This window comes from Kryptolebias marmoratus, linkage group LG14 (genome assembly GCF_001649575.2).
Source record: "Kryptolebias marmoratus isolate JLee-2015 linkage group LG14, ASM164957v2, whole genome shotgun sequence".
NCBI classification, from domain to species: Eukaryota; Metazoa; Chordata; class Actinopteri; order Cyprinodontiformes; family Rivulidae; genus Kryptolebias; species Kryptolebias marmoratus.
The window spans coordinates 14989602-14998708 of record NC_051443.1 but is presented as its reverse complement, the minus strand read 5'-3'; positions in this window follow the sequence as shown (position 1 = coordinate 14998708).

Sequence of the window (9107 nt, the reverse complement as noted above, 5' to 3'; positions counted from 1 at the left end):
AATTAAAACAAAGAAAATACATTGTTTCTGTTGTTTTTATAAATGCTAAACACTGATAATAAATTTCCTTAAGTTAATTTTGAACAATAGTTTCTAAACGTCACATATATTTTCAAGGTCACCAAAAACACTACAGGATGATCACTGCATTAATAACCAGCTTAGATGGGTGGTAATGATATCTGCAGATTGAACTTTGTATTTTGCATATGAGGAACATTTTGTACGAGCTTAGAATAACTGAAGCAATAATATGAGCAATCCCCCCCCCACACACACACACATACCCACCCACCCCTTCCTTTTAATTATGGTATCATTAATAAAACATTATAGATAAGTCTTGGGGAGAAACAATTTATCATTTTACTTGATGGGTCACAAACACGATGAAGCAATTAAAAGCTAATGTTTTGTTAATGATCATTGCCATTTCAGAATTCAACAGTATTCACATTCTCCTTACTGTTGTCCTTTTAGGCCAATTATCAAGTTAAAAACACACATCTCTCACTTATTTATAATTCCAACACTGACTCTTGCTGAAATTTACAATTTTGTGCTTTATCATTTGAACTGTGTTCCATTCATTTTCCTTATACTTTGTACCATCTTTCTTTTTGTTGTTGGCTTTATTTGTTTATTTGTTTTTTTGTTTTTTTTATGTTATACAATACAATGGAGCTTGGTCAGTTAACTTATTTTGAAGCAGGGTTCTGTGGAGAGTTTATAAACAAATAATATTTTACCTGTTGTAGATATCCGTTTTAACAATCTCAGTTTGGAAAAATAAAGTTTGTATTTGACCAGATTTAAAAGGTAACGGCTAATCCAAACTGAACTAAGACTAAATTGAGTTGTTGCCATCTTGAAAATCCCATAGCAGTATATGTAAATGCTACTTTATGAGCTTTGACATTATTGTAATTTTTGTTTCGTTGCTGCTGCTATTTGCTCTTGCAAAGAACTAAATATTTCTGTGAACACTAAATAACTCTGCGATGTTAAGCTGACAGGTTTCAGACTGAGTTTGAAAAAGATTGCATCTGTTCAAAGTTTTAAATTGTTTGGGGCAATCTCATTTAAGCAATCTTCTCAACAATCTCTCACAGGCATAAGAACCATCCTCCAGTGATTCAGCGAGTTTCTTTTAGATGTTCCAGGATTGAGATTGAAGCATAAAAGTGTTAAAGGTTTTGCTGTGGCTTCCAAAAACCTGGAGAAAAGTTTACTTCTATAAATATGCACTACTTAAACTGTAGTGTTGCTAAATGTTATATATATTTAAATAAAATAAACAAATAAAAAAAATGTTTTTATTTGGTTTTTGACTTGAGTGGGATATAAAACGTTAATAACTCTTATGTATGTAGCTGTGTTTATATTCAGTCTTATCGCTTTATTTTAGTTTCATTCATTACAATTTATATTGTTTTGGTAATATTACTAATATTATTATTTAATAACAACAACAGTAATAACAATTTTGCTAATATTGAGCAATATTACTTTGTTTGGCTAAATTGTAAATCCCTTTAGTTAAACTACCATCTGTCTTTTAATGGGATAGTAGCTTCCTGCTTTAGCATTGCTCCTGATTGGTCGTATATTATGAATATAATCAAAGAGAGCTTTTAGCCGTTCCTCGCTGGCCATTGTTATGCAGTACAGCTAATATGCTATTGTGTTAGGATATACATTCACAATATTAGAAGAATAATTAAATAAAAGGCACTGACAGGGGCTGCTCCCATTTTATTCACACGTAAACCACCACTACCACTTTATGCTCAACGGTTACAGGACTTACACTTGGTAATTTATTGTTTACTTTATTTCTGTTGTCCAAAGTTTTCCACCTTTACAAAAATTGCCACTCAAATTTCATCACTCTGAATTACATATGTAAAGCATGTCTTTTTTTTAATAATGGTAGACTTATAGTGCAAAAGTGAACTTTGAAAAAGACAAACAAAAAAGCAACAGCACAATCACTATTGAAAAACACAAACACAATTCGCAAAGCTTCAATCACATGCAAGAATCCTTACCCGATTTATAAAACCTGAAAAAACATGTTTTGTAAAAAAATTTTTTTTTTAATATAATGGTTTATGAAACAGTATTGTTTTCTGTTTTGTTGTCATCTTTTCTTGACATTTGTTGGTTCATTTTTCTTTTTCAAACATTGTTTTCTTATGTGATTGAGCTTTGCATTTCAGGGCTAACACACTTTTTTTTTCCTTTTCCATCAGGTAAACATGCACTTGATGGTCAGTGGCTAGAAAAAAAAAAGATCAACAAGATGTCCCTACTACTGATTGAAACCCATTGAAAAGTGAAGGCCTGCACTGATTACTAATGCTTGACTCTCAAGCTGACATAAAATATTTGCTATAGGAAATAAGGATGAGGGAAAATAGAGGAAAGGAGACAGAATAGGCAACATTCCAGTCTGCAGTAACCTTGATGACACCCTTCATTACTATGTGCAGGCTGACATCCTGACAGAGGCATGCAGCACCAGATGGAGGGGAGGGACACAGCCCCATTCTCAGCCTCTGCTGGGCCTTTCTAGATTAGCATCTGGAAGAAAGCTTGGGAGGTAAAGAAAAGGCAAGGATAGCAGTAGTGTTCATTCACAGCTTGACTGACAGTGCACTGGCTCAGCTCTGCTAGGCTGCCCTCGTCCTTGTGCTTCCACAGCAGGTGGCCCAAACTTTGGCCCGACCTTGCCATATCAAAAGCCCTCTTCCACTATCCGGCATGAGATAGAAGGACCCTGATTTCAAGCCTTGCATAGTTTCTGAACACCCCCCATTGAGACATCAACATCACTATGCTTATTATAAACTTAAAATATCAAAGTTGTGTGAAACAAAAACATAAAAAATGTATACTTTAAAATATGTTACACAGAAATGTTTCATAGTTCAAATGGTTACTACTAAAGCTGAAAGTTTAAAAACTAGGTATTTTAAATAATACTGTCAGAAAATGTACCCCCACTTTAAGTGTTTAGATATCAGATATGAAAGCTTTCTTTGTTTGACTGCGTCAGTGTGCTGCAAAACACAGTTAGTGTGGACTGATCAAAGGTGGCACTGCCAGCAAGTCCCCTTTAAGGGCACTGGCAGTTAGCACAGAACCACCCAGCCTCTTTGTCTTCCTGGCAGCAGTTTGATGAGAGCCCCTCGGGTGATTCACTCTTACTTACAGACACGCACACGGCTGTTAAGAATTGGATCAAAACAGATTGAGTAGAGGTTGAATGCTCAGAGAAGGAGAGTGGAGTTGGGGATTAAAAATGGGAGATAGATGGAGAGGATAGTGATGTGGCATGTGAAAAAAAAAGAAAAGAAGAGAAAGAAAAGAAGCAGAGCACGTGTCAGGAAGGGGGTGACCTGAAAATGTTCTGTTTAACAGCTTGTTGTTGTGACAGCGAAAGACAAAAGGTCACTGTATCTGATGGCCTTTTTGTCCAGGGGTGGGTAATGTGAACTACGCAATTAACTCATCAATTTGAACAGTGGATCAGTCATGCTCATCTCTGCATGGTTGCAAATCTGATATAAATGCAGATGAATCCCTGCCCTACTTAAACTCAGTCCTGACAGTTTTGCATGCACTCCACCAGTCTCTGTTGAGCACTGAAGGAGTGACGTTCATCCCCAGGGTTCGCTGTCAAGTCTTTTGAATGGAGATCTGTGCAAATGAAAATGTGTGAACAGATGAGGTTTCGTAGAAGAATATGTTCAGAAGTAATTTAGACCCTTTTTCAAGATTCCAAGGTTCTAATCAGCACATCACACAAATACAATAAATTACATAAGTACATGCAAAGTGGCACTCTTCACAATAAGAGTAATTTTGTTTGTACTAGTTCTTAAACTCAAGTGGGAGCACTCTGCCTTCATCATTTCCATTTAAAACCAAGGTCCTTTGTGTGTGTATCTATTATATTTTTCCCCTATCTTTTATCTGTTTCAGACCATTTTTATGTAGCTTTATCATAATTTAAATAACAGGTCTAATATTATTTGTTTTGGTAAACTGAAAAGACCGACAGCGAACCTCTGAAAAAAAAAGATATAAATAAGGTTTAGAAGAATTTGCTTAAAATTATACTAAAAGAAGCCCAGATGGTTTTGTTTGTTTACTCTACAAATAAGTTATGTTTGGTAGGTAAGTGAACAGCATTATGGAAAAGATGAATAAAAAGGGAAACTTCAAACTCTCTCCTGACAATTCAGTTCAATCTTAAAAAGAAACAAACAAAAAAGGCAAAAGTAAGATAACAGTTCTTCTAAAATGATTTTCAATGATTCAAAAGGTTTTAATTCTTCAATGAAAATATGTTTTATCTAAATTTATTGTTGATGTTATATTTTTCTTTATTTTACCACTGTATGAGTTTTAAAGCTGCATTAATTGATTTGTTTTGACATCATGGGACAGTAGGTCATCAATACATGCTGACACACACACACACACACACACCCACGCACACACACCACATCAATCCAATAGATTTTTTAGAAGTAACATGTTATGTAATATTGCAAGCACTAGCCGCCTAAAGGGGTTTATGAGATGTGCTTACCGTCCTAGTACACTAAAGGAAAAAAATAAAAAAAAACATGATAGATGAGGCTTGAAAAGCTCAGACTGACAGTTTATACCAGAGTATCCCAAAGTCAGGGTCAGGATCTCACTGTGGATTGCAAAACACCAAGTGGGGCTCATGAGGTGTTCTCCATTAATCAAATTAAATTGCAAAATTACTGCTAACATAATCTATACTATAAATATTATTAAAAAACACTATTTTTTATTGGCAAAAACAGTGTACAGGACGATGAGACTGGTGGCACTGACATCATGCTCTTCTTACATTGGCTTACTGTCATTGTTTCTATGTATGTTTCTATAATCATGTGCTCTAAACAATAGCATATCACTTTTATTGTTTTTTAGTGAACTTTTGGCACATCTTGCTTTTTTGTCTTAATTATGAAGTGATAGTATAGGTTTAAAATAGCATTAACATCACAAGTGAAATCTTGATAAGCAAGTGAAAGAGCTCTTGTTCATCAGCTGCAGGATTAGCAGTCCAGTGGATATATATATATATATATATATATATATATATATATATATATATATATATATATATGTTTTAATTCAAAGTGTTCAATTTTTCTTACTTTTACTTCTGAGTTGAATGTGCCACCTGTGAATTTGATAGAGCTATTAAAATAACTGTTATGCACAAAATGAAACATATCTGTCACAAGCTATACATTGAAACTTGAACTCTTTTGCCCACATCATAGTGTTTCATTCTGTCATGACTGGCAGCAGCACTGTGTCCTGGCTGTTAGTGCAGTGGCAAGAGGCACATATTAGACCTGCTGAATTCAGTGGCAGATGGCAAAACTGTGTGCTCTCCCAAGGGGTGGCAGCCAGCTGGCCTCTATTTGCCTCTGTGACTAGGGTGAGCAGTAAAGTTGCTACTTTATGTATACAGAAATGATTAAAAGGCAACATTCTTCCTGCTTCCTACTGCACATTGAGTCATGTCATAAATTCACAGAATGAAAAAGGATTTTGTGTGGTTTATTTGTCATATTATTCAGTGAAGGGCAAACAAATTCTGTAAAAAAAAAATGTACACGAGAGCATTTATTTTAGCGTATAAAGTAACTCAAAAACTACAAGATAATCTTACCATCTATTTTGTTTGGAGCCTTCTGGGTTCGGCAATGTTTAATTTAGGGAGTGGTTCAAAATGACAAAGAACTGCGTTGTGACAAACAAAGCTCAGTGCAAAGTGTTTTAGCTTTTCAGTTTTGTCTCTCCTCACAGCTTGAAATCTAACTTCTGAGAGTAAGGCACAGCTCATGTAGAAAAGAAGCAAGTTAAAGTCTAAATTTTGACCATAAACCATACACGTAACTTAGCCAAATTTAGAAGTGACCAACTCCACCGTTCTAAAACCAGTTGCCAGTGAACAGCATTGCTTTAACAGGATTGAGAAGTGCACTGTTTTGAACCCCCCAAAATCTCTAATAATAGATTTCATCTATACTAGGGCTTTTAATTGCCAAATCAAACAACAGTAAAACTATTTTAAAAAACTAAAAAGGCAATCAAAGGCAAATTGTGTCAAACGGTAATTATTTTAGATGGGTGCTGTAACAGAACAAATCTTGCAATGCAATATTTGCCAGACCAAATTTACGCATACAGATCTAAAAAAAACAACAAAACAATTTCACTAGTATGCCAAAATAATTTTTTTTTCTTGTGTCAAATATTAGGAATTGGTGAGGATAATTTGTTAATGAGTTTTTCACACATATTACAGTTTGTGTTGCACATGGGGCTGAATTTAGCAAACTGTTTGAGGGTGAGTCTCAAAGTACAGGTTTAAAAGCTTCCACTTGAATGTTGTCACTTTGTATTATATATTACACTTCATATTTCCCATTTACACCAGGCTACCTGAGTGTCAAATCGCACTAAGAATGGAAACCTGTTTTCATCGAGACTACAGTGTCCAATAAAATGCAGATTTGTGCCACATAATTCAGGGAAGGCAAACCTATAAGCATATCAGTTTTCATTCTATTTTGTCTTCCATGCCTGGCTGGCTGGCTCATTTCTGCTGGCTATGACGATATCTGCTATGGGCTGCTTGTGCAGAAGCTCAATGAAATGATAACCATTGTTATGTGGAACAGGCTTTTAGAAATGATAGGTTTCAGAATGTGGCAATTTGTTGTTATTAAAGGGGCATTAAAAATTGATTAGGAGTTGATGACCACTGAACTATCTAAATTTAGAAAAAAGAAAAAACAGTTTCAAAATAATAACAACAAAGAAAGATTTTAATTAATTATCCACCCCAAAATTAAGCAAGTCTATTCTTTAGACAAGTCAGCAGGCAGCAAATGTGTTGTCATATTGAAATATTTCCTATTGTCTCATGATGGCTTGCTAGTATTGGATAAGCATAGACTAATTACTTGTCCTACAAATCATAATTTATTTTCCCCAATATTCCTCTCAGTGGCATGCAAAATAAGGCCAAAGGTATTCCCATTGATTAGTGTCAAGCGAACTTGGCACCTTTCTACAATGGGGTGAGCATTCTATCCTACTGAATTAATTAATTACCATTTGTCATTTGGGAACCATTTAAATTTGTAAAAATGTGCCTGGGCCAGGCAAGGTTAATTGGGCATTTAGCTCTCAGAGCTCCCCTGAAAACCCAGGAGGAGCTTGTTTCTAAAACAGAAACAGGTTCTTTAAAAAAATGGCACAGTGACCCTTCCAGTTGGCAATATGTGGTTTCATGTTTGACCTCACCATCCTGGTACTTATACATTCACATGAGTCTTTCCGTATAATCCTTTTTCATACTACTACACTCATGAGAAAGGAAGGCTGGAGGTGTTATTGGCTTGTGTTTTAAACCATGATCGTGGTGCATGTGTATGTTTGTCTCTGCCCTGACAGAGACAGATGGAGAGGGAGCCACCAGATTTACCAGAGGAAGCAGTTTATAGAATATTGTCAGGGGAGAGCAAGCGGTTTCTAAAATACAGCTTTCAAGTCACAGCCATCAATCTCACCACTGCCTGTCCAGATCAAGCAGGCTAGAGAGCTAGTTTATTAGTCTCCACAAAGTGGAATGTTATGGTATGCTACTCTGAGGTCTCAGAAACAAAACAACCACCAGCAGTAGGCAAGAAACTACATGTAAAATAAAGGTATGAGATATTAGTATGTAAATATTTTGCCCTATTCTGTCAATCATACAGTGAAACTAGGACGTTTAAACTGATGGCCCTGTATTATGAGCTGCTTTTCACAATTGTTGGCAGACATATGTTTCATATATGTTTTAGGCAGCCCTTATAAATTATATATATATATATATATATACACACACACATCCATCTTGCCCTATTTTTTCCACATGGGTGGTTCCACTTTCACTTCAAGCTCGGGTCCTCTACCAGGCCTGGAAACTTGAGGGTTCTATACAGTATCTTAGCTGTTCCTAGTACTGCGCTCTTCTGGACAGAGATATCTAAGGTTGTTCCTGGGATCTGTTAGAGCCACTCTTCCAGTTTGGAGGTCACAGCACCGAGTGCTCCGATAACCACTGGTACCACTGAGTCCTTGACTCTCCACAGCTTCTCTGTTTCCTCTTTCAGCCCTTGGTATTTCTCCAGCTTTTTGTGCTCCTTCTTCCTGATGTTTCAGTCATTTGGGACTGCTACATCTATCACCACTGCTTTCTTCTGTATCCTACCTATCACCACATTGTCTGGTTGGTTAGCCATCACCTGTTTGTCAGTCTAGATCTAGAAGTCCCACAGTATCTTAGCCCTGCTGATCTCCACCATCTTAGATGGAGTCTCCCACTTTGACTGTGGGACTTCCAGTCCATACTTAGTACAGATCTTCCTGTACTCTATTCCATATATATATAATACAAAAACATTTCACTACACATATTTTGTCATTATATTTAAACTACAGGTCAAACTGAAACATTTCTATTGAAAATGTGATAGCAGATGTGTACAAAAATTATGTATTGTTTTTAGCAATCTAGCCATTTTACTAAGATTTACTAAGTGTCACAGCGTTGAGTGGATGGACCAAAAGCAGGAACGTTAAAGGCAGGTTTAGCATGATTATGAAATAATAACAGGACAAAGTCCCCCCTCCCATTCTTTTTCTTACATCTGTCTCACTTTATCCTGAACTTTGACTTCCTATTACCAGTCTGTAAGTCATATCTTTCTAAAAGCAGCAACTTAATAGGAGTATAAAAAAGGATAGACTGTTCTTTTGAAATAAAAAATGTACCTTCAATTTACATTATTCTTTATGTTGCTACTTGTTTTTTTCTTTTTTAGGAGTAACCACTTTTTTTGACTCACTTTTTTGTGCAGGGTTGCAGGGAACCTGGTTCATATCTCCAGCAGTCACTGGGAGAGAGGCAGGGTACACCCTGGACAGGTCGCCAGCCCATCACTCTACAACTTTTATTGGAAAATATGTTTAATACATGACATTAATATACA